This window comes from Anomaloglossus baeobatrachus, chromosome 5 (genome assembly GCF_048569485.1).
Source record: "Anomaloglossus baeobatrachus isolate aAnoBae1 chromosome 5, aAnoBae1.hap1, whole genome shotgun sequence".
Lineage (NCBI taxonomy): Eukaryota > Metazoa > Chordata > Amphibia > Anura > Aromobatidae > Anomaloglossus > Anomaloglossus baeobatrachus.
The window spans coordinates 277,581,328-277,600,796 of record NC_134357.1 but is presented as its reverse complement, the minus strand read 5'-3'; the positions used below and the strand labels follow the sequence as shown (position 1 = coordinate 277,600,796).

Below are 19,469 nucleotides of genomic sequence, written 5' to 3'. Positions count from 1 at the left end.
CTGAGAAGGGAAAGACATGTTTGGGCGAGAGGCATAGGATGTTAGTCAGCTCATGTGAGTTTGGGAGCTGCCCATACTTCTCTTTTATTTTTTTAAGAAAAGGTTAAAAAGTCCACAGTGCTACAAAGAGTTCATAGTTCTTGAGGGGCTTTAAAGGCACAGCTAGCTATAGTAATCAGGACTGCACCAAGTTTACGCAACTTTTTTTGATCAAATGCATCTGAATAATATGTTCCTTTAGATATTATAATACACACTTACCTGACAATATCTGGTTTACCTGAACTAAGAAACCCAGTGATTATTCTACTTGGGTTTACTACATAGATGAGTCTTGTCCAATCTGTGCCCATAGGGCTTATGTGTGCATAGTAGTATAACTAGCCCTGATGGGCCCCCATGCAAAATTTGGACCTGGCCCCCACCTGCATGTTGGTCAGATGTATGGGCCCTTGTACAGTTCTAAATTCTACAAAGACATATGTATTGTCCCCCTTACCCATAGTGTAATAATGTCCCCTTTCCCGTACTTGTTTCCCCCATCCTGGGCCCATTACTGGTATAATGTCACCCATCCTTAGCTCCTTCCTGTAATAATGTCCCTATTCTGGCCCCTTCTCAATATAATGTCCCCATCCTGGGCAGCTTCCAGTAAAAATGTACCCCATCCTGGTGTAATATCCCTCTATCTGGCCCCTTCTAGTAATTTATGTCCTCCATCCTGGGCCCCTTCCTGGTAAAATGCCCCCCTTACTGGACCGCAGCCTGAATAATGTTCTTTGTTCTGCAACATTAAAAACAAAAATATACTCCTCACCTACCCCCATTCCCACAATGCACTCTTCTATACTTGGCAAAGAAGCCAACGTGCCTGCTTTGGGCGACGTCACTGCTATGTACCACCTGTGACTGGCATGCCGACGTCACTTGTAGGACTCCGATTGGCTGACGGCTTGTATAGCGGTGTAAGAGGTGGTCAAACCCACCCCCCATCTTCCCCATTAATGTACATATTGATGATTGTCCTGTATTTTATGCATATGTGTTAAAGGATTGTGAATTTATAAATTATTTGTACTAGAGAAATAAGTTATAGAATGAAGATAGATTTGTTTCCATGTAGCCGATCTTTTAGGATTAATACAGGCACACAGGGAGGACAGAGTTTTAGCTATGATTTTAGATAAGATAGGATTAATGGTAGTTGGAGGAGGAAAAAAGGGAGTGGTACGGCCATGTTTGAGGCCCTAGGGCAGTGTGGAGTCAAGCAAGGGAAAGAAAATGTGCGCCTAGGTGCACAGGCTAGTCCTGAATCCTGAGGCCACCTCTGTAGGTTCGGAGCCTAGGGCTCATCCCAGCGGGCTACGAAAACCTGTCAGGGGATTAAGGAGTGGAAAGAGGGAAGAAGAAAGAATGGATGCTGATTGCCATGTCTCCATGAAGGTGTTAAATGCTAGTAAAGAAAGTTTGGTTTAGAAAATCCTGGTGTGGCGTAATTCCTTCACAGCGACTTCAGCACCTGCGGAAGAGGAAACCGTTGGAGCTTCCGAGGGGCAGCCAAGTGTCACACTCTCTTTCCAGGTACATGCACACATTCAGGAATCTCTTAGCAAAGGAGCGCTGTGCCCATACCTTCCTCCTTCATAGGGACCCAGCGAGTCTCTATGCTGCAATAAATGTTACCTGAATGTGCATCCTCAGATAAACATCTAACTGAAATAAGCACTGGCGTCAGTGAGCCCTTCCCGCATGGTCCTGATCTGCGACCGCTACATCCCTTTGTATACAACAAAGCTGCGTGTTGCTGTAAATGTTTCGTCAGGTGCTGTATGTATGGAGCTAGCATGTTGGCTCATTGGGGTCCTAGGGTTGTATCTGATGAGTTGTGAGATCTGCAAGAAGTTTGTATGTTCCCCTGAGTTTCTATGGATTTCTACCTGTTTCTCCAGTCTCTTATCAGCCTCCATATTGACCATATTCTTGGAGAAGTGCCTTAATGTTAACTATTAACTTGCCTGCATCACACTCACCCCATAAGAATTTTGAAGGGTATTGAAAAGATACAGAAAAAAAAATCAGGAGGTAAATCTGCTTCCCAGAGGTTGTACCATTCAAGGTTGTATAAATACTATACACAAAGATGTGTTAACAAGTTCTATAAAGATCCCGATAACGCTGTCTGCAATGTGCAATGTTCTATGGTTCCCTCCTGAACTTTATGGGCCCGAATCATCATTTGTGATTTCTTGAAGTCAATTTTTTTTTTTTTTTGCCTAGTGGAATTTGCTGTTTTTCCCTCCAACTTCTTCAAAATGGTGCATGTGGATCATCAATTTGGCACAAAAAAGTACATTATTTTTTCTTTAACTGTTGTTTTCAGTTGTCTGAAAAAGACGGCAAATTGAAAATACCTCCAGAAACTTCACAACAGGCAATTAACAAGCAGGGGAAGGATACAGCTCAGACTCCAAGGATTTTAATAAAAAGCATTTCTTTATTTCAACTTTGTTAAAAAAGAATATATCCAAAAAGGTATAATGACACCGGCTGATAACACCTACAGATGGTAGATGATGAAAAAAACTATGCGTTTCGGCGGTACGCCTTCATCAGGTCAGAGATCCTGCTTGCTTCTTGTCTATATTCGGCTGGCTGCCGTGAACCTTGCTGGGACCGAGGATACTTATCTGGAGGAACTAATCAGGCTAACTTCCACTGTGGTGAGCGGTTCAAGTGTTCTGTGTCTACAACAGGCAATTCAAATGCAATGTGACATTTAGTAAAAGTTGCATTTTATGAAACTTCTTAAAACATCCAGATAAGCAAAGTTTTGAGGGAAAAATCAAGACAGATTTTAAAAAGAAGAGTAAATGAAAAAATATAAGGAGAATAAGGTTGAAATACAAAAGGCACAAATAACTCCAAAAAACTGGAGATCCCACAATGAGACAGGTGTGCATATAGATTTTTTTTTTTACATAGAGGCAGAGCAGGGGGAAAAATATGTTCTGTAAATGCAACTTCATTCTTGGTGTGGCCAACTTCCTCAGCGGGACACTTAATCACCATTTATCACCCGATGGCTTGGTTTTTTTCACAGCACATAGAAGATGGTGACAGACTCTTTTTAGGCTTCCTTTCCTTTTCCTTGTGTAAAAACCATGCAGCCACTAACAATAATTTGTTCACTTAAAATGGATGTACCAAGTTTGGAAGTTTATCGTCTATCGCATAGATAAGGGTTAAGCCTCAGTCAGACATTAATGATTTTTTTACAAATATATATATATATATATATATATATATATATATATATATATATATATATATATATATACATATATATATATAAAAAAACTACTATGGCATTAGAAATCAATCGTAGATGAACACTGCCCCATAGTTTTGCACTGGTGCGAGTGCAGTCCAATGTTTTATCGGACTGCACTCGTAGATGCAAAACGCAAGTGGAACTGAACCCTAACCCAGATAGTGGCATTTTTAAGTTAGGTTCCCAGTTTACAGAGATTACCTTGCCGTGATGACCGGGCTCACATGCATTGGCCAATACATAAACTAAATATCTCTCTTTTTCATATACAGTGCTGGCCAACAGTATTGGCACCACTGCAATTCTGTCAGATAATACTCAGTTTCTTCTTGAAAATGATTGCAATCACAAATTCTTTGGTATAATTATCTTCATTTAATTTGTCTTCAATGAAAAAAAAAAAATTGTCATAAAGCCAAATTGGATATAATTCCACACCAAACATAAAAAAGGGGGTGGACAAAAGTATTGGCACTGTTTGAAAAATCATGTCATGCTTCTCTAATCTGTGCAATTAACAGCACCTGTAACTTACCTGTGGCACTTAACAGGTGTTGGCAATACCTAAATCACACTTGCAGCCAGTTGACATGGATTAAAGTTGACTCAACCTCTGTCCTGTGTCCTTGTGTGTACCACATTGAGCATGGCGAAAAGAAAGAAGACCAAAGAACTGTCTGAGGACTTGAGAATCCAAATTGTGAGGAAGCATGAGCAATCTCAAGGCTACAAGTCCATCTCCAAAGACCTGAAAGTTCCTGTGTCTACGGTGCGTAGTGTCATCAAGAAGTTTAAAGCCCATGGCACTGTGGCTAACCTCCCTAAATGTAGAAGGAAAAGAAAAATAAATTGACGAGAGATTTCAACGCAAGATTGTGCGGAAGGTGGATAAAGAACCTCGACTAGCATCCAAACAAGTTCAAGCTGCCCTGCAGTCCGAGGGTACAACAGTGTCAACCCGTACTATCCGTCGGCGTCTGAATGAAAAGGGATGGTAGGATACCCAGGAAGACCCCACTTCTTATCCCGAGACATAAAAAAGCCAGGCTGGAGTTTGCCAAAACGTACCTGAGAAAGCCTAAAATGTTTTGGAAGAATGTTCTCTGGTCAGATGAGACAAAAGTAGAGCTTTTTGGGAAAAGCCATCAACATAGAGTTTACAGGGGAAAAAAAAGCCATTCAAAGAAAAGAACACGGTCCCTACAGTCAAACATAGCTGAGGTTCCCTGATGTTTTGGGGTTGCTTTGTTGCCTCTGGCACTGGACTGCTTGACCGTGTGCATGGCATTATGAAGTCTGAAGCCTACCAACAAATTTTGCAGCATAATGTAGGGCCCAGTGTGAGAAAGCTGGATCTTCCTCAGAGGTCATGGGTCTTGCAGCAGGATAATGACCCAAAACACACTTCAAAAAGCACTAGAAAATGGTTTGATAGAAAGCACTGGAGACTACTAAAGTGGCCAGCAATGAGTCCAGACCTGAATCCCATAGAACACCTGTGGAGAGATCTCAAAATGGCAGTTTGGAGAAAGCACCCTTCAAATCTCAGGGATCTGGAGCAGTTTGCCAAAGAAGAATGGTCTAAAATTCCAGCAGAGCATTGTAAGAAACTCATTGATGGTTACCGGAAGCGATTGTTCGCAGTTATTTTGGCTAAAGGTTGTGCAACCAAGTATTAGGCTAAGGGTGCCAATACTTTTTTGTCTGGCCCATTTTTGGAGTTTTGTGTGAAATGATCAATGATTTTCATTCTCTTTTGTGTTTTTTCATTGCAAGCAAATTAAATGAAGATAATAATACCAAAGAATTTGTGATTGCAATCATTTTCAAGAAGAAACTGAGTATTATCTGACAGAATTGCAGGGGTGCCAATACCTTTGGCCAGCACTGTATCCCTATAGCAGTAATGCAATACCAGAGTTCCCATATTCATTGTTGGCTTTTTAGTGTGCAGCTGTATGCATCTTGTAATCAATCATTTTCTTGTTTGCAAAAAATGGTCTGAGTTTCACCAGTGTTTTGTTTTGTTTGTTTTTTTCATCAGATTTTGTTCATCAGTTTCATCAGAGTTTTGGTCAGTGTGTCAGTGTAAATTGAGTAGTGGTCATTTATGCGCACCTCCGCTCTATTCATTGTTAATGAATTCCTATAAGGTCTTGTGCGCACGACCGGTTTTCTCATCCGAGTTTTATTCATGGTTGTCTGATTTTGATTTGAGTGTGTCGGATCTGCAATATAATTCTATGAGTCCTTGAAAAGAAAAAAAATCTGACCACACTTGAATGACATCTGAGTGCAGTCCGATTTTCACGAAAAGATAGAATGAAGAAGGTGGAGAAACTTTTTTCTTCTCTCCACATTCGAGAAAAATTGATGACAATCTAATCAAAATAATCAGTTTTTGTTGGGTTAGGAGAAACAGTTATGTGAGCTTATCCTTAACCTGTAGACTGTAAACTCACGATGACCATGCCTCTCCCCTCTGTACCAGTCTGTCAGTTTCTCACGGTTAGTCTGTTCATTGAAATTTGTATGTAAACTCTTTTCACATATACAGCCCCATGGAATCAATTGTGCACTAAAAATTAGTTATTATTGTTAGTATTTAACGGCCTTCCACTCAATCTCGAGCCACGGCAAATTGATAGACACTCTGTAGAAAGATCAATCTTGTGCAAGCCTAGAAAGATCCACCAGGGTATTCTCTACCAATATTTTAACAGTATCAAGTCATCGGGTTGCTGGTCTTCCTCTTCACCTTGTTCCTTCTATTCTTCTGACCATGATGCCCTTCTCCATTGATTGCTATCTTCGTATGATATGTCCAAAGTAGGCAAGTCTTAAGGCCACTTTACACGCAGAGATAAGTCTATGGCAGATCTGTGGTTGCAGTGAAATCATGGACATATTGTTTCATTTGTACACAGCCACAAACCTGGCACTGTTTGTCCACAATTTCACTGCAACCACAGATCTGCCGCAGATTTATCACTGTGTGTAAAGTGGCCTTCAGTTTGGTGATGTTTTCTTTGACTAATGTCTGGCTTGATTTGTTTCAAATTTGATTTGTTTGTTCTTCTTGCCATCCATAGTATTAATAACAGGCTTCTCTAGCACCACCTTTTGAAGGCGGTGATTCTTCTTCTGTCTTGTTTCTTTATCGTCCAGGTTTCACATCCATTGGTTACTACAGAAAAGACCAGAATATATATGACCCATATCTTCATCGCCAGTAAAATGTTCCTCTATTTGAAGACCTTTTCCAGTGATTTCACTGTTGATTTGCCCATGGCTATTTTTCTATTAACTTTCAGTGTTGTCACTGCATCTTGAATAATCATCGATCCAAGAAGGCTGAAGTCCATTACAACCTCCAGTTCATTGCCGTCCATCTCAAATGTGTCCCAGTCGTACCAGATTGTAGTCAATATCTTTGTCTTCCTTGTATTGAGTAGGAGTTCAATGTTTGAGCTTTTCATCTTGACACTCCACAAGTCCTTCATTCCCTCCACACTTGTTGTTATTAATGTTTTATCATCTGTGTATTTAATATTATTGATGATTCAGGCAGTAATTTTGATTCCTTCTTTTTTGACAAGTGCAGCCTTCCTGAAAATAGCTTCTACATATACAAAATTGAAGAGAAATAGTGAAAGGATGCAGCCTTGTGTGATACCTCATTCTACTTTGAACCATGCCATGTCATCATGTTGCTTTCGGATGGTTGCTTGTTGGTCTATGTAAAGGTTCCTAATGAGGCTGATCAGATGGTTTGCACACCCATATCCTTCAAGGTATTCCACAGTTTCTGGTGATCAACACAGTTGAAGACTTTGCTGTAGTCGATGAAGCAAAAATAGATCTCTTTGTTGTATTCTTTGGCTTTTTCCATTACCCATCTAATGTTATCAATTACATCTCTTGTTGTTCTGCAATTTCCGAACCCTGCTTGTTCCTCTGGCAGTACTTTGTCAAATTAAGGCTGTAGATGTCTTTTAGGATCTTGAGCAGTATTTTTCTGTCATGAGGTATGAGCGCAATAGTTCGATAAATTCCACAGTCAATAACATCTACCTTCTTTGTAATAGGAATAAATACTGATCTTGTCCAGTCCTTGCGCCATTTACCAGTTGTCCATATCGGTCGACACAGGCTTTTGATGACATCAACTGCTGATTCAGAAGGTTTTATTAGATCTATTGGAATATTGTCACATCCAGGTGCTTAGATTTTAGAAATAAACTTTATCGCAGCAATAACTTCATTTTTCAAGATGTTCGGTTCGCTATCATTTCCAGTCTCATTTTTTTCCCGTACCACTAAGTTGCTCTTGTAGAGGTGCTCTGTGTATTCTTTCCATCTTCCCTTGATCTGTTCTGGCTAAGATAATTTGTTCCCATTGGTGTTTTTCAACATTCCCACTCTTGGTTGAAACTTTCATTGTATCTCTTTAATCTCTTGGTATGCCTTCCTTGTCTTGCCTTTCAGATGTTCGTTTTCTATCTCTGTACATATGTTTTGGTAATAAAGTTCTTTGCTTGAATGGTCCTCTTCAGACTTTTACTGATGTTGTCTGTGTCCTGCTTGTTACCTTTTGCCATATGTCTTTCTTCGATGATCTTTAGAGTCTCTTCTGTTAACCATGGCTGCCATGGTCTCTTCTATCTCTTGTTTATTGTCTGTCTGGCTTCTTCAGTAATAATACTCCTTACTTATGTCCATAATTCTTCAAGCTTTCTTTCATCCTTGTTCAGTAATATAAATCAATTGTGCAGATCATTCCAATAAACTTCAGTATGTTGTTCAAATCGAAGTTGGAATCCGTTCACGCAGCTTGACTCTAATCAATGGTGGCAAAAGTTCATGATCAGTTCCACAGTCAGTTCCTGGCCTTGTTTTCGTGGTAATGACTGACAACCTCCATCTTTGGCAAACACACATGTAGACAGTATGATTCTTACATGCCCCATTTGGCCATGTCCATGTGTAAAGTCTCCGTTTGTAATTTTGGAAGGTGTTAATGATGCACAGTTCATTTTTTACAAAAGTAAAAAAACAAAGCAAAAACAACCCCACAATCTTCCTCAAGCCTCATTTCTTTCACCAAGTCCAAAGTTTTCAACAACAAATCCATGTTTGCCATGGCCCACTTTGGCATTCATGTTCCCATAATAATGAGCAAGTCTCATTTTGGTGTCTTGTCAATTTCTTCTTGAACTTGATTGTCGAATAGTTCAACTTCCTCCTTCGCATTGGTTCTTGGTGAGTGACATGGATTGGCGCTCCTTTTAGTCGTATAGACTTTATCACTGACTGCATTGTACATCAAGAAAGTGCCGGACAATCTTTAGTTGACATTAAAAGCGACATTGTTTCTTCTTCATTTATCGTTGCCAGAATAGTAGACACAATGTTTATTTGTCTGGAAATGTCTGGATTGAGTCTATCTTAGTTTGCTAATTCCAAGTAATTTGAGTTCTGTTCTCTCCATTTTGGCTTTGGTTCATGGTTCATATATTTCATATTCCGAACATTATGATTTTTCCGCAGCTTTTGATTTTCCCTATTGACCAAGCGATATCAGCACCAAGAGGTCCTTGTGGCTTTGATAATGTTCCATTAGGAGGATTGGTCGACCATCAGTTCCTCCCCAGTAGCCTGTTGAGTGCTTTCTGACATAGGGCTGCATTTTCCAGCACTAGATCGAATTCCTTTAGTTATACTCTCCATTAAGTTTTCTTGGCATAATAAGGAAGTAGATTGCCAGGACTTTCTTCCACACAGTACTGTGGCTGATGTGAAGGGGCAGCACGCTTAGTTTGGTACATCAGTTGAAACCGGTCCTCCTGGGGTGTCACTGATGACAAAATAAACTGCCGACGGCATGGCTTTTTAACACCACACAAATGCACATTTTAGACATCAAAAAACACAATACCTATATCAAATACACACAAATACACAATACAAACATCAAATACACAACTTAGACATCAAATACACAACACAGTCATGAAATACAGAATGCACACATCAAATACACAGTAACTGTACAGTCACTAAAATATTTCCAATATACAGGGCACAGCTAATGCCAAAATACAGTGCTCAAATAATGAAAAACAAATAATACCAATCTACAGTGAAACAATATCCAACAACATACAGTACGCGAGTATGCTCCAAAAAAAATCCCATCAATTAATACTAGTATACAGCGCACAAACAATACCAATATATCAAAAATACCAATATGTACCAAAAATCCCATCAATTAATCCTGTCATATAAAAGTTTTTCTATTACAGGCACTACATAGTGCTGCTGATCAATGGGCTCCAGGTATTGAGATCCCCACTGATCAGTCAAAATATAACCCTAAAGTCCAAAACTCCTATATAAATTTTTTGCACAGAGTGGTGTATGTGCTCAATAGTAAGTCTATCATCATCGTAGATCATCATTGCAGCAGTCAGCCTTTCAATGCTGCAACCGGCAATGTTTTTATATTGATGCTGTCCACAGTATACTGAGTCAGGGGGCTGAAATAACGCCGGTGCAGATGCACTGGGGGTCGGAGGTGGGCTATTGCAGGGGCAACTAATAACGAGCGCAACGGAGCCTCAGCTTACTACCTAGAGCTTTCTGTGAGATGCAGGTGCGTGCTATGATGACGTCAGCACAACGCTAGGGCACAAGTCATTCAGAATATACCCAAGAAGAAGAAAAAGGTTGTGTAGCGGGAAATATCTGGAGAGGTGAGCCTCATTTTCCTCTTAATACACTGGGGAGAGGACTATGGAAGTCTAGGATGGGAGTAAGGTAGAGGATGTCATCAGCGAGTTATAATGAAGAGTGGGGGGAATGGAACATTTTTTACAGGGATGGACTGGGACTAAAATTCAGCCCTGGCATTTGAAAGCTCACATGTTCAAGCTAACGCCGTCCTATTCCCCAGATTGGGGTCTTTGTTACTTAAATTATCCTGCCTGCAGGAAATCAAGATTTACTGCTACTTATATTGCTAATAATACAACTATACAGTGTGTCCACCCATATCCTGTCCACCGCCATTAAAGGGAACTTTACACGCTGCGATATCGCTAGCGAGCGTACCCACCCCCGTCGGTTGTGCGTCACAGGCAAATCGCTGCCTGTGGCACACAACATCGCTTACAACCGTCACACGGACTTACCTTTCCTGCGACGTCGCTGTGGCCGGTGAACCGCCTCCTTTCTAAGGGAGCGGTTCGTGCGGCATCACAGCAACGTCACACGGCAGCCATCCAATAGAAGCGGAAGGGCGGAGATGAGCGGGATGAACATCCCGCCCAACTCTTTCCTTCCTCATTGCGGGCGGCCGTAAGTACGAGGTTGTTCCTCCTTCCTGTGGTGTCCCACATAGCGATGTGTGCTGCCGCAGGTATGACAAAGAACCTCGCTACTGACCAGGCAACGATTTTTGGTAAGTGAACGACGTGTCACAGACTAACAATTTTTGCCTCTTTTGCGATCGTTTAGGCTAGGTTCACATTTTCGTTGTTTTAAATCCGTCAGGTCCGTCAGCAACGGATCAGTCGTTTTTTAGATGTCATATATAAGAATAAGGCTGCACATCAAACTTAGATAATGGTATAATGCCTCAAGCATATGGAAAAATATTGGAATATACAATGAAAAATGCTACTTGCTAATTTGAACATGTGAATAATGAATTGCATACCTGCTATGAATATTAGGAAAAAGGAGATGTTTAGCAATCGCATTGATCAATGTAACTGAGCCCCAAAACCTCGTCAAGGTACATCTCTATATTGGGGTCCCTAGCTCTGTGACCCTAACTGTGTGTCATCTCATTGCAATTAAAAACTGCTATGGGTGGAGAGGGGTAACTAAGGACTTTCTTATATGGGAGATGGAAAAAACATGGCCGAAAGGGGCGGAGCTGTGTTCACATTCAGAAAAAAAACTACATATAACTGAATAGGATAACTGAAGTGAGCACTAATATATATATGAGTGCAAGCCAAAAATACATACTATATATAAGAATAAGGCTGCACATCAAACTTAGATAATGGTATAATGCCTCAAGCATATGGAAAAATATTGGAATATACAATGAAAAATGCTACTTGCTAATTTGAACATGTGAATAATGAATTGCATACCTGCTATGAATATTAGGAAAAAGGAGATGTTTAGCAATCGCATTGATCAATGTAACTGAGCCCCAAAACCTCGTCAAGGTACATCTCTATATTGGGGTCCCTAGCTCTGTGACCCTAACTGTGTGTCATCTCATTGCAATTAAAAACTGCTATGGGTGGAGAGGGGTAACTAAGGACTTTCTTATATGGGAGATGGAAAAAACATGGCCGAAAGGGGCGGAGCTGTGTTCACATTCAGAAAAAAAACTACATATAACTGAATAGGATAACTGAAGTGAGCACTAATATATATATGAGTGCAAGCCAAAAATACATACTATATATAAGAATAAGGCTGCACATCAAACTTAGATAATGGTATAATGCCTCAAGCATATGGAAAAATATTGGAATATACAATGAAAAATTTTTTCCTAATATTCATAGCAGGTATGCAATTCATTATTCACATGTTAGGGTCACAGAGCTAGGGACCCCAATATAGAGATGTACCTTGACGAGGTTTTGGGGCTCAGTTACATTGATCAATGCGATTGCTAAACATCTCCTTTTTCCTAATATTCATAGCAGGTATGCAATTCATTATTCACATGTTCAAATTAGCAAGTAGCATTTTTCATTGTATATTCCAATATTTTTCCATATGCTTGAGGCATTATACCATTATCTAAGTTTGATGTGCAGCCTTATTCTTATATATAGTATGTATTTTTGGCTTGCACTCATATATATATTAGTGCTCACTTCAGTTATCCTATTCAGTTATATGTAGTTTTTTTTCTGAATGTGAACACAGCTCCGCCCCTTTCGGCCATGTTTTTTCCATCTCCCATATAAGAAAGTCCTTAGTTACCCCTCTCCACCCATAGCAGTTTTTAATTGCAATGAGATGACACACAGTTAGGGTCACAGAGCTAGGGACCCCAATATAGAGATGTACCTTGACGAGGTTTTGGGGCTCAGTTACATTGATCAATGCGATTGCTAAACATCTCCTTTTTCCTAATATTCATAGCAGGTATGCAATTCATTATTCACATGTTCAAATTAGCAAGTAGCATTTTTCATTGTATATTCCAATATTTGTCCATATGCTTGAGGCATTATACCATTATCTAAGTTTGATGTGCAGCCTTATTCTTATATATAGTATGTATTTTTGGCTTGCACTCATATATATATTAGTGCTCACTTCAGTTATCCTATTCAGTTATATGTAGTTTTTTTTTCTGAATGTGAACACAGCTCCGCCCCTTTCGGCCATGTTTTTTCCATCTCCCATATAAGAAAGTCCTTAGTTACCCCTCTCCACCCATAGCAGTTTTTAATTGCAATGAGATGACACACAGTTAGGGTCACAGAGCTAGGGACCCCAATATAGAGATGTACCTTGACGAGGTTTTGGGGCTCAGTTACATTGATCAATGCGATTGCTAAATATCTCCTTTTTCCTAATATTCATAGCAGGTATGCAATTCATTATTCACATGTTCAAATTAGCAAGTAGCATTTTTCATTGTATATTCCAATATTTTTCCATATGCTTGAGGCATTATACCATTATCTAAGTTTGATGTGCAGCCTTATTCTTATATATAGTATGTATTTTTGGCTTGCACTCATATATATATTAGTGCTCACTTCAGTTATCCTATTCAGTTTTTTAGATGTCAACTGACACAACGGATGTGTTTTTCACAGGACTCCTTTCACAGGAATCCTGTGAAAAAATTGATCCGTCGCGTCCGTTACATCCGCTGTGCATCCGTTTTTTGACGGATCAGTCATGATCCGTTTGTGTTTGGGACAGCCCTGTGGGTGTGCCAAACATGCTGGGCATGCTCAGTAGAGCATGATGGAATCCAGCGCTGGATTCCGTCGTAAGACGGATTACGAAGGAATCCAGCACCATAGACATACATTACAAGGTTGACGGATGGCGACGGATTCCTGCGCGGTGCGTTAATTTTGACGGCCCAAAAAAGTTACATTCTGCCTTGTTCCCGCCCGGCGGTCAGTCCAAACATGACTGACAGCGGCGCAGCGGATGCAACGCAAGGTAATCAGTCGCAATCCACCACTAATACAACTCTATGGGACATAACAGAATCCGATAAACGGATTGCGTTGTTTACCATAGCCGCGGATTGTGACTGATACAATTTAACGGAACTGTGAACCTAGACTAAAGGTTGCTCATAGGTGTTACACGCTGCGACGTCGCTAACGACGCCGGATGTGCGTCACAAACACCGTGACCCCGATGATATATCGTTAGCGATGTCGCAGTATGTAAATGGACCTTTACTTGAGAACAGCGTCAGCTATAGGCATAGAAGTGGTGTCTAGGTATAGTAAAGTAGCCATGCGTTACACAATGAAACCACCTATAGCGCCACCTGGTTGAAAACAACGGAGTTAGCATTTTTATTTCGAAAACGGAACGAGATACAGAAAAAAAGTGAATTACAAAGTTGTAGGGCATCATCAATTCAATATGAATCAACACCTTGCATACAGAAATGCTATGATATGAAACCCATGACCTCCCAAAACATTGAATGCTGGTCATGCATATGGCGCTCATTTAACTTTAACAGACAAGTTAAACCAGCATATACAGGAGTGATAATACCACCATACTGATTATTAAGGAAGCCTCTCATCTACATACTTTTCTGAATAAATGTGTGTATATATGTATACATTTACATATTCACCTACCGCCACTCTCTCTAGGATCCAGCGTCAGCCTCCTCCGCCTCTCAGCAACGTTATTGCTATCCAGACTCTCCAGGCCACGATGTGCTACACACGACCCAGAAGTGGCTCCCGCAATCCAAGTCCATGAAGCATCAGAACAAGGCTCCAATAACCTACATTGCAAAAGACCACCGGGTACTCGGAATTATAGCGACATCTCTGAGAAGTGGAGCAAAACGGTGCCCGATCCCAGAGAAAGCAGAGGTGAGCACATCAATACACTTACACCATACACAGTCAATAAAAAATAAAAGTTACAAAAATAAAAAATAATAATAATAATGGGTTTGCCAAATCCACACTCGACTATCTCTGGCGGTGCCATTACGAGTGAATAGAGTGGATAGAGTGGCACATGATCGACAACTGCTCCAGGCACACACGTTCTGAGCCCTAGTTCTCAGGATCAATGGGGATCAAAAAATGGGATAGGGAATAAACTCCAAACTTGGAACAACCCCTTTAACCTGTTAGTGTGAAAAAAACAGACGTGTGCGCAAACTCATTGAATTTAATGGGTCTGCGTGTGTCCGTGTCTCCGGTACATGTGAAAACGGACATCACATATACCGGAGACACAGATGTGTGAAGGAGGGCTCAGGTTAAGAGCTTTCGTGTTGAATACAAGGCAGATTTTTCTTTTAGAGAATGCACGGTTTTACAGTTCCATAAGCTGCTGACAAAATTAATTTCAGAAATTAACTGGTGCTGCGGATTTGAGATCATGTCAATTTATTCTGCAGATTATTACAACGATTTTCACCATTTGCACTGCAATTTGGGGAAGATTTCATATCGGTGTATACTATATCTGATCACTACATCTTATTTTTTTTTCCTTTACTTGAAATTTCTTACCAACCACTTGGTAAGAATATTCAAGCAAGAAGCAGATCAGACACAGCCGGAAACCTGAGGGAAGTAAGAAATAGGTTTTACCACTTCTGTGTTTTTTGTTACTAATAATTCCTCTGGGCACACAACCAGTTGTTGAATCTATTGCCTTAAAAAGCAAATAGTTACAAGAAAGTAAGAGTATGTGCATATGACTTTCAGCCTGGAAAAGTGAGTTTGTTATACGATACCACTCTTTACTCACCATCACTGGATCCAAGCCTGAGTCTCTTGCACTGCCTTTGCAGGGAGCACCTGGTCGTGGCTGGTTTATGATAAAATTATGTTCTTTCCACTTCAGGATTATGGCCCCTACAGTGCTCACTGGAACCTTCAGTAGTTTACAAATTCTTCTGTAACCAAGCCCATCAGTGTTTTACAGCAATAAGGTTGTGAAGGTCAGCTCACTGGTTTTACCTATCATGAGATGTTTCTTGTGTAGCACCTTGGTAATGAGACAGCTTTTTAAGGCCATCAGTTGAACCAACTGATATTATTTTTCCCTAATTGGCAGAATTGCTTCCTAATTACTGATAGATTTCCGCTGGTGTCATCACTTTTTGCACCTCTCTTTCTACAGGTGTTCAATACTATTTCACTGTGTCATTATTACAAATCACTAAATTTATGGTGTATGGTTTGAGTTCTATGTCTGTGTTGATTGGATGGGTTGTTACCAACATCTGGTGAGAAATTCACGTCAATAGCACCTTTTAAAATATATTTATTTAGAAAATTGATAACGTATACAAAACTTATTTCACCCGCTGTCTTTGTGTGTGTGTGTGTGTGTGTGTGTGTGTGTGTGTGTGTGTGTGTATCTAATATATAAAGCTGAATGTGTGTGTGTGTGTATGTCCGGGATTGGCATCTGCACCATCGCAGCTACAGCCACAACATTTTGCACACTCACACATCTGGACCCCGAGAGCGTCATAGGCTATGTTTTGAGGGGAAATTTTAACCTCGCGCTTTACAATTATTCGCCAAAAAACCTGCCTCCATTAAAGCGAATGGAGCTGGGAGCCACAGTGCAGCCAGAACTTCAGAAGAATGCGCAGCCACGCCCTTATATGGAATGTTGGCATGTCACAATGCAGCCAGAGAAAGAGACAGACACAGACAGGGAAAGAGGCAGACACAGACAGGGTAAGAAACAGACATAGACATGGTAAGAGACAGACACAAAGAGACAGACACAGACAAAGAGAGAGACTGACAGGGAAAGAGACAGACAGACAAAGAGACAGAAACAGACACAGGGAAACAGACAGACAGGGAAAGAAAGGGAAAGAGACAGACAGGGTAAGAGACAGACAAAGACAGGTAAAGAGACAGACAAAGAGACAGACACAGGGAAAGAGACAGAGGGAAAGAGACAGACAGGGAAAGAGAGGGAAAGAGACAGACAGGGAAAGAGAGGGAAAGAGACAGACATACAGGGAAAGTGACAGAGATAGATAGACAGACAGGGAAAGAGATTGAGACAGACGAAGACAGAGACAGTCAGAGACAGACAGGGAAAGAGACAGACAGACAAAGAGATAGCGAGAGAGACAGAGAAATATATACAGAGGGAGAGACAGACAGAGAATGGGAGAGAAACAGAGAGACAGTTACTATCCCGGGCGTTAATACATTCTATTTACACATTCTATCCCGGGAATGTTAATACATTCTATTTTGTTAACAGCAGTTATTAACCCAGGCAAAGCCAGGTAGTACAGCTAGTATATATATATATATATTTATTTTTTACTGCTGGATCTGGCGTCTTACTTTTTTTTTTAATTACAAATGTCAGAAAGAAATGAATAGTAGACTCAGCAATAGAGGGCTACGGACAAGTTTGGTGCAGAGGTCTTCCATTGCACATACCAAGCATAGGGCTGAAACGAGGTGTAAGCAGCACTTTTAGTACTCTTCAGAGAGATTGAAGCTTAGGTGTAGGCTATGGTTTTCTGCTACCTGAAACGTTTGCGATACTTTATGCCAGTGGCTAGCATAGAGCAAGTGCTGCATAAAACTTGTTGTGTAAGAAAGGCAAATTCCAAAGTTTGCAACTTTTCTCACCAAACACTACTACAAAAGGTAAAATGATAAACACAATCCAAATGAGCAAAGTCGGATCATGACAACTGCATCAGGCTATAAGCAGACTGAGCTAGTGTTGAAGGAGTTGATCCTTTTTGCTGCTGAGATGTACAGGGTTTTTACAGCATTTTTCCCTACTTCAGATTTTGAAAAAGCCTGGTGGGGAAAAAAAGTGTGTGTCACTTCCTTGAGGCCTCCAACACACATCTGTGTAAAACATGCACGTGTCATACGGTCCGTTTTTCCAGTCTGTGATCCGTTTTTAGGTCCGTTTTTATGGTACGTGTGGCATCTGTGTGAATGGCGTATGCTAGCCATATGTGCGTGTGAAATGTCTGTGTGTGCGTGAGTAACGTAACTGACATGTGTTTGTTTTTCCCGTGTGAAATGATCCGTGTGTGATGCAAAATGTCGTTGAAACATGTCGGCTGACAGCAGACAGAGTTGCGCGATGAGAATCAACTCGTATGAAATTCACCCGACTTTATTGTCACCCTGCGGCTCTGTCTGTGTCGCATACTGATTAGCGGTCACCCGTGCAGGACTCACCGGTGACCGCTAATCCCCTGAGTCACTGAAGTGAGCAGTGTGATTAGCGCTGCCGTCACTCAGGTTACCCGCGGCTAGCTGGATCCTCCATCCGTGACCGCAACTCACCTGTGACTTCATCGCTGTCACTCGGGCGACTTGCAGTCACAGTTGGAGGATCCAGCGGTGGCCGCGAGTAACCTGAGTGACAGCACAGCTGATCGCGTGGCTCACCTCAGTTGCTGTGTGGAGCTGACAGGAGCGGCGGGGCTCTTCTGCAGCTCCTGTCACCTTCATGTAGCAGAGCTGGAAGCGACGCGGGACCTCCGTGGATTACCTCAGACATGGATGGGTTTTTCGGGCTTAATAAAGTGGTGAACGAGGGTATTTGTTAGTGTTTATTATTCAAAATAAAGGATTTCTTCGGGTGTATGTGTTTATTTACTGTAACTTACAGATTAATCATAGAAGATATCTCGGGGAGACGCCTGACATGATTAATCTTGGACTTAGTGGCAGCTATGGGCTGCTGCCATTAACTCCTTATTACCCCGATTGCCAACTCACCAGTGCAAATCGGGAAGAGCCGGGTAGAGTCCCAGAACTGTCGCATCTAATGGATGCGGCTATTCTGGGCGGTTGCTGGCTGATATTGTTAGGCTGGGGGGCTCCCCATCCTGAGAATACCAGCCTTCAGCCATGTGACTTTACCCTGGCTGGTATCTAAATGAGGGGAACCGCACGTGGTTTTTTTAAATTAATTATTTATTTATTTTACTGCTCGATATTGACACGCCCACTGGTGGCTGTGATTGGTTGCAGTGAGACAGCTGTCACTCAGCGTGGGGGCGTGTCTCACTGCAACCAAACATAGGCGCCGGTGGGCGGGGAAAGCAGGGAATATGAGATTGATTAATGAGCGGCCGGCTTTTTCAAAATAGTAAAAGCCGCCGGAGTTTTTTTAACAGCTGAGCAGCGCTGCGCCGGTGATCAGGGAACGGTGAGTATGAGAAAGGGGGGAGACTGACCGACATGGACAGAGCGAGAGAGGGACAGACATGAGAGAGACCGACCGACAGAGAGAGATCGACCGACGGACTGAGGGAGATTAAATGACATACACAGAAAAAAAAGATTGACCAACATCGCTAGAAAAAAGCACAAAACGTACACGAAGCATACGGAGATGCATACGTGTTTACTAACGTGTGCGCACATACCCATAGACTTTCATTGGGTCCGTGTGTGCGTGCTCTGTGCAGAAAACGGACATGCTTCCGTGCAAAACAGAAACACATACGGATCACGGACATTATGGAATAACGCACGCGTGGCCTCAAACATAGATTAACATTGGTGCACGTTTGTCCGTGTCTCCTGTATATACGGAAATGGAACAAACACGCACGTGTTTAACGGATGTATGTTGGAGGCCTGAAACAAATCTTGATGGAATCTGCTCCAAACTAGGCACTAGCCAATATAAAGACTGCAAAAAACACTTAAAGAAAAAAACTCTTCCAAAATGCTTCAAGGACCAAATAAATTAACAGCTCCTCCAAAAACATCCTACAAAACATTGACCTTACATACGGAATTTTCAGATGGAAAACACCTCAAAAACCACCGACTGCAAATAGCCCTACATCACATGCACAAAAAATTATTTTAATCCCTTCTGGACAGGT

The 19,469-nt window shown here is 41.3% G+C and overlaps 1 protein-coding gene across 1 annotated transcript in view; it reads left to right on the top strand.

Moving 5' to 3' along the window:
• The window catches only part of TMC6 (transmembrane channel like 6), a 189,377-nt gene that overhangs the window by 26,077 nt on the left and 143,831 nt on the right, over positions 1-19,469 (top strand). Inside the window, exon 2 of the mRNA XM_075349520.1 lies at positions 14,242-14,469. The gene's annotated coding sequence lies outside the window, so the exon portion shown is untranslated. The remainder of the gene's footprint in view (positions 1-14,241; positions 14,470-19,469) is intronic.